Source organism: Heliangelus exortis, chromosome 2 (assembly GCF_036169615.1).
Source record: "Heliangelus exortis chromosome 2, bHelExo1.hap1, whole genome shotgun sequence".
Taxonomy (NCBI): Eukaryota; Metazoa; Chordata; class Aves; order Apodiformes; family Trochilidae; genus Heliangelus; species Heliangelus exortis.
In genome coordinates, this window is record NC_092423.1 from 24,164,938 (window position 1) to 24,171,274 (window position 6,337).

The window sequence follows — 6,337 nt, forward strand, 5'->3', positions numbered from 1 at the left end:
GTATATAGTAAGTATGTCTTTCCCTTTCTTTATATTACCAGAGATGGAGAAAAGATCACAGCCCCTTTTGTTAGAAGAAATTTTTCTGCATACTGGAAGAATTACTTAATCTTTCTCAGTATCTTTTCTCAAGATAAAACACTTTTTGGGCCTTTCCTAAACTTTTTTTCTCATACATCTTGCTTTTAAAACCTTTTCTCATTTGGCTGTATCTGTCAGATACACTTGAAAAGAATTTCAAATGGAATCTTGTTTTCTAACTGTCCTCATCTGCTGTTTCGAATAGTGATCTGGAACATTTGAATGTAATTGGAATGTTCAGTACTTTCAGTTACAACTTGTGGATGGGACTAAGCATGACAGACTTAAAGGGCCTGGCAAGTGCTTGAAAGCACAGTTTTGAATTAAATGTGATTTGATAAAAAAAATCAGCAAGGTGAAGTTAAAGAGGAAAGTGTAGCTCTACAGAAAAAACATGAATGATGTCCAACAAAATTTAGGATTTAACCCAGGAAAGCTTTTCTATTGACTTATCAAAAGAACCTTATTCATTTACTATTAAGGTGGAAAAAAATTACATAAAACTTAGTTTTTAGAACAACAAGATATATAAAAGATGTACACATCAGTGTTGACATTAGACAGTACTTTCCAAACGTGTTCCGTTTTGGTTGAGGTATGCTACTGTTTAGGGGTATTCTGGTTCAGAAGACCTGCCCTAATATTTCTACATTAAATTTTATCTGAGTTATGAGGTCCACTGTGACCAGCAGCTTTGCACTTTGCCCTGGAATGCAGCACAGAGGCTGAGGAGATACATACATATTATCTTTCTAGGTGGAGCAGGATTTCCAACATGCTGGTATTTGCATTGCATGTTTAACTGAACTGTGATGCAAATTTAAACTCGAACAGATTCCTTAGATGCTTAATCTTTTATTTGTCTTCTATGCTCCTTGTCTATTGTTAACACAGATTCTAATAAAGAAATGATCCTTTGCTTTTTTTCCTCATTATTTTCACAACCCAACACAACTGTCGTTTATCATTCCAAGGCTACAGCAATTTTGTTGCATACAGTGTGATCCCATTACATCTTTCTGCAAAGTGTATGGAAATTTCTGCTGCAGTTCTGTTGCTTTCTAGAAAAGGCTCGTGGCCTCTATAAAAAGGCAGTGAGGGAACAGGGCTTCTGCTCTATAGGAGTTGTGTTCATTTCATACATTCAGGAGTTTTTCTGAAGAACTATTTTTTGAGAAGACATTTCTGTATAGTCTGACTTAAACTGTCAGCCAGTGATAAAGATTGGATCCAGCACTTTGATGTTTTTAAGAGATGCTTATGAACAACATTTTCCTGTGTCAGTAGAGAATAGACTCAAAACTACAGCCTACTGTTCTAATGCAATGACTTTAAAACAAATGTGTTTTTGGTTGGCTGCAGAAATGTTGTCAATAAAGCCATTTAGGTACCTAGAAAGTAGCTGTTATTAATCAGAAAGCCTCTTACAGGAAGCAGGATTGATGAATTGGTCTCCCTTCAAATGCACAAGTCATCAGGGACATGATCAATTCACATGTCTGTCAGAAAAAGTGTTTGCTAGTATTAGTTCCTTTGCCTTTCTCTTTCTCCCTGTCCCAACTGTCACTACCCATAACATCCTGCCACCTCCTGTGGGAAGTCATTGCCTTCTAGCTCCCAGAAGGATGTATAATTCAGACACATTGATAGCAGTGTGGTGACATATTTCCCAAGGAATTATGCTGAAACTGAAGTCCATAGACAGTATATGATTGCATTTTATCTGTGTAAGTAAAGAAGAAATAAAAAAAGATTTAAGCCACTTAAAAAGCCAAAGTTTTTTAACCTGAGATTGTAAAAAAATTAGCTATTTCCTTTTCAAGTGCTCCTTCTTGTGATCTCGTAATCACAGCATGGTTGAGGCTGGTAAGTGTCTCTGGAGTTCATCTTGTCCAATTCCTGCACAAATCAGGGTGTTAGGAAAATGTCACTTCATAACTGTTATATCAATTAATCTAAGTAGAATGAAACTTTCTCTATAAAACACATATAGTTTACATTGTATCCTTAAGCAAGGGAACTGAAGGACTCCAGCTCACCACAAAGAAGGGGACAACCTAGCCCCCAGGATAAGGACTTGGAAACTTAAAAGCGGTTCATGAAGGATAACATGCACTGGACAACCATGAAAATGCCACCAACCTAGCTTCTGAAACATGTCTTTGAAACTCTCCCATTATCTGTGATTATAGATAGGTAACTCTAGTAAGATTGACTCCAGGGCTGTCTGATCAATAGAGAAGCAGGTGGATGATGGCACCATAGAAATATAGATGCTATTGCAGTTTTACCATGATTAGTAAATGGTAGCATATGTTTGTTAAATAGTAATTAGCCAAACAGTGTTGCACCTGAATGCTTGAAAAGCTTGTAAAACTACATTCAGGGTGCCCTAATCTGAATGTGACAAGTCTTGTGAATGAATAGAATTAGTCTTGTAATTTCATGCTTTGCTTCCTAGTGTCCCTCCTTAGTTGGCACGGCCCAGTTGCAAATTTTGGTAACAAGGGTCAGCTACAGCAGACTCCATGGGACTGCATCCAGTTGGGTCTCCAAGAATGGAGACTTCACAGCCTTTCTGGGCAGCCAATTGCAGTGTGTGACCACCCTGACAGTAAAAAAGACTTTTTCATAAATTTATACAGAATTTGTTGTGATTCACCTTGTGCCTATTGCCTCTTGTTTTGTCAATGGGAACTACTGAAAACAACCTAGCTCTGTCTTCTTTGCATTCCCCTTTCAGGTATTTATAAACATTGTTAAATCCCTGTGAGTCTTCTCTTGTTAAAGCTGAACAGTCCCAGCTTTCCCAACTCACCATTTTATGTCAAATGATCCTTCACCATCATTGTGGGCCTTTGCTGGATTCACTCCAGTGTATCCATGTCTTGTACTGGGGAGCCCAGCACTGGACCAAGCAGTCCAGATGTGTCTCACCAGTGCTGAGTAGAGGTCAAGAGTCACCTCCCTCGACCTAATGGCAACACTTCTAATGCCACCCAGGATAATGTTGGCTTTCTTGACCTAGATGTAGTCTTAGAACTGTGAAATACTGGCCTGCTATTCTCTAAGGAGGGATGAATATTTAAAAATGTTTTGGGTTAGTGCAGCTGGGTTTTGGTAGTGGAGCGGCCACAGGGGTGATTCCTGTGAGAAGCTGCTGGAAACTCCCCCAATTCCAGTTCCAAGGCCACCTCTGTCCAAGGCTGAGCAGATTAGGGAAGCTGGCTGTGACTTGACGAGTGACATATTAAAGAAGGAGAAAACAAAAATTCAAAAAGACTTGCAGAGCAGAGAGGAGGAGTTGAGAGCAATGCCAGAGCAGAGATACCAAGGTCAGTGAGGAAGGAGGTGTCCAAGGAGGGATTTCACCACAGAGTCCCCCTGCAGGAGATGGCAGCTGTCCCCCTGCAGCCCATGGAGGAGAAGGGGAGAGCAGTCCCTGAAGGACCATGGTGGGGCAGACGTGGATCTGCAGCCCATGAAGGACCCCATGTGTGAGTGTTCCTGAAGCATCCTGTGACTGGGCAGCCCATGCTGAAGCAATCTGTTCCTGAGGGACTCACATCAGAGGGGTTTGTGAAGGAATCTCCCAATAGAAGGGCCCTATCTTGGAGTGGGGAAAGAACAAGAAGAGTCCTTCCCTTGAGGAGAAAAGAGCAACAGAAATGCGTGCTGAACTGTGAATGTGTGGTGAACTGACCCTAACCCCCCACTCCTCATCCCCCTGTGCCACCGAGGGGGAGGCAGCCGTGAAGTGATTCCAGCCTGGGAAGAAGGGAGGGGTGGGTGAAGGTATTTTAAGATCTGATTGTGTTTTCTCTTTCTCCTGTTCTGATAGATTAAATTAAAATCTTTCTCTCCACAAGGTGAGTGTGCCTGTTTTGCCTGTGCTGTAACTGGGGAGTGAGAATCAATACTGAGGAGCCTTTAAGTGGATTTTCTCCCCCATAACCCCCAGTGGGGGGTGGGTGTTGAGTGAGTGAAGGCCTGGTAGTTACTGGCTGGACCTAAACCATGACAAAAAGCCATAAAAAAGCATTCATATGTAAATGGTGAAAGCCAAAGTGGCATTCTTCAGTATTCCTAGGAACTGCTTTTAAGCTATGTAGGAAGAAAAAAAACAAGTACTCCACACCATCCTATGAGGTGGGAAAAGTGCCTGAAGTTGTTCTGACTGCTGTTCCTGTTCCTACACTCTGCTTTCAGTTAGGTCTTACCTTCCCTACCTTTGATCTCAAGTCCACAGCCTCACTTGATCAAAGACTGCCATTTCTCATCCTCATTGGTGGACAAATGGAACAGCAAAAGCTTCCACCAAAGGCTATGAGAACATGGGACAGGATTTTTTCTATTATGCTTTCTCCTACAGCTGAAGTTTTGAATTTTCTACAGTTTCATTATCTCACATTTGAACAGCTCAATGTAGAGATCTAGTTTAATGGATGAACTCTCCATTGGTCTTTGTAATATTTGGAATTGATTGTACACCAATAAAAAAACCCAACAACTTACCCATCTCTTTCAAATGTGGTAGTACCAGAGAGAAAAGGGTAAGAATCCAATCTGAAAAGGTTTCCTTTTTCATCCACTAAAATTCTGTGACATTTCAGAGCCTTTTTTCCCCCATATTTTATTGCTTTTATACCCTCACCACATCGATTTATCCACCAAAAGTAGATAAATGCACTGTGCAAATTTGGGAAGAACACTAAAGAATGAGCACAGTTTAAATGGGAATTTAAACCACTATTGTGCTTTTGTTTATCAGGAAGTAGTACACAAGAGGCAGTGAAACAGAAATAGATGAGAACAATATAATATAAGCAGAAGGCAACTTATCTGTGTTTGCTCTCTGTCCCCTGTAACATCATGTCTATTTGCAGAGCTAGTTCTGCTGTCTTAGCCAAAACAAGTATTTAAGCCAGACCATGGGCTTTTCTTCTTTCTCTAGCAAGGTAATTTTCCCTACCATTTGAATTCTAGTCAGTAAATTTTGCTTGTAAGTGAGGAGTAGGATTGTGGCTGCCATGACCCCCATGCACATTCAAATTTTTGCAGAGGGGCTGTAGCTAGATGCAGAGGAAGCCCCAAGGTGGCTGCAGGGCTGGGGTGTGCAATGGGGCTGTGTGTGCAAAAAGCAGATATGAGAGGGTCTCCAGAGAACATTTTACTTGACCTTCCCCAGAGCAACAGGCAGATTTTTGTTCATATTGAACTGCTTTATTTTTGTCTCAAAAGTACTTACAACAGTGAATGCTACTGGCAGTTTAAAATAAAGAAGCTCCAGAGGTGGAGAAACAGTTATTTTGGTAAATAAATCTGCATTTTTTGCCCTGTGGCCCTGCAGTGACATTGAATGTAATAAGATGGAATGGTGTCAAGCACTTCAGAAATCTGTATGCTCATTTTAGAACAATTAAACTTTCCACTCTAGAAAGAAGACAAAATTCAGACTTTGCACATCCCAAAGGGTGGTTCCAATTTGAAACACACAAGTGAAGTCAGCTTTGAATGAATGGTGGAGGAATTTGTGGGGATAGCCCCTGAGTTTCACAGGACAACTTAAGAACTTCAGAGTTCTGCCCAAATGTTTCTACTTACAGCCTCTGCCTGATGCCTCCAAGTCAGAGGTTTATTTCTTAAGGAGCAAATCTGGTGACTGTGTTATCTTTGAGATGACCTCAGTACTTCTCTCAAGTGTGGGCAGCACCAGCTGCCTCTGTGAGGTGCCAACTCCTCTTTTCCTCACACAAAATGAAGTTGTACTTTTCCCTTTTTTTTCAGCATTGTGAGATCAGAATATTCACTGGAAACTATATTATTTTCACCATCTTTGAAAGAAGAAGGAAGGAAGAATGTTTAGTAAACAAAGGTTAGAGAGGTATTTAAAATAAGTGCACATTATTTTTCATGATATAGAGTGCTTTAAATAACCCCAGGCAGCCTGTCTTAAAGGGTGGACACACTGCATGCTTTCTCATTAATCACCATAATGATTTTCTACACAATTAGCTGTTATTGAAAGGATACTTTTATTTGTAGATTATTCTAATTCTAACCCCTTTTTTTTGCCCTGGCTGCAGCTAACTACTGCCCTCTAATAGCTGACCCTGTGGAAATAATAGTGAATTTTCTTGCAAGGCCCAGGCAACTGTTAACAGGAGCTTTTGGAAGAGGATTCCTCTGATTGTGAAGGGACTTGTAGCACACTGTTTAAGCAGTAAGATTGGTTTCTTTTGCACTAAAGGTTTAT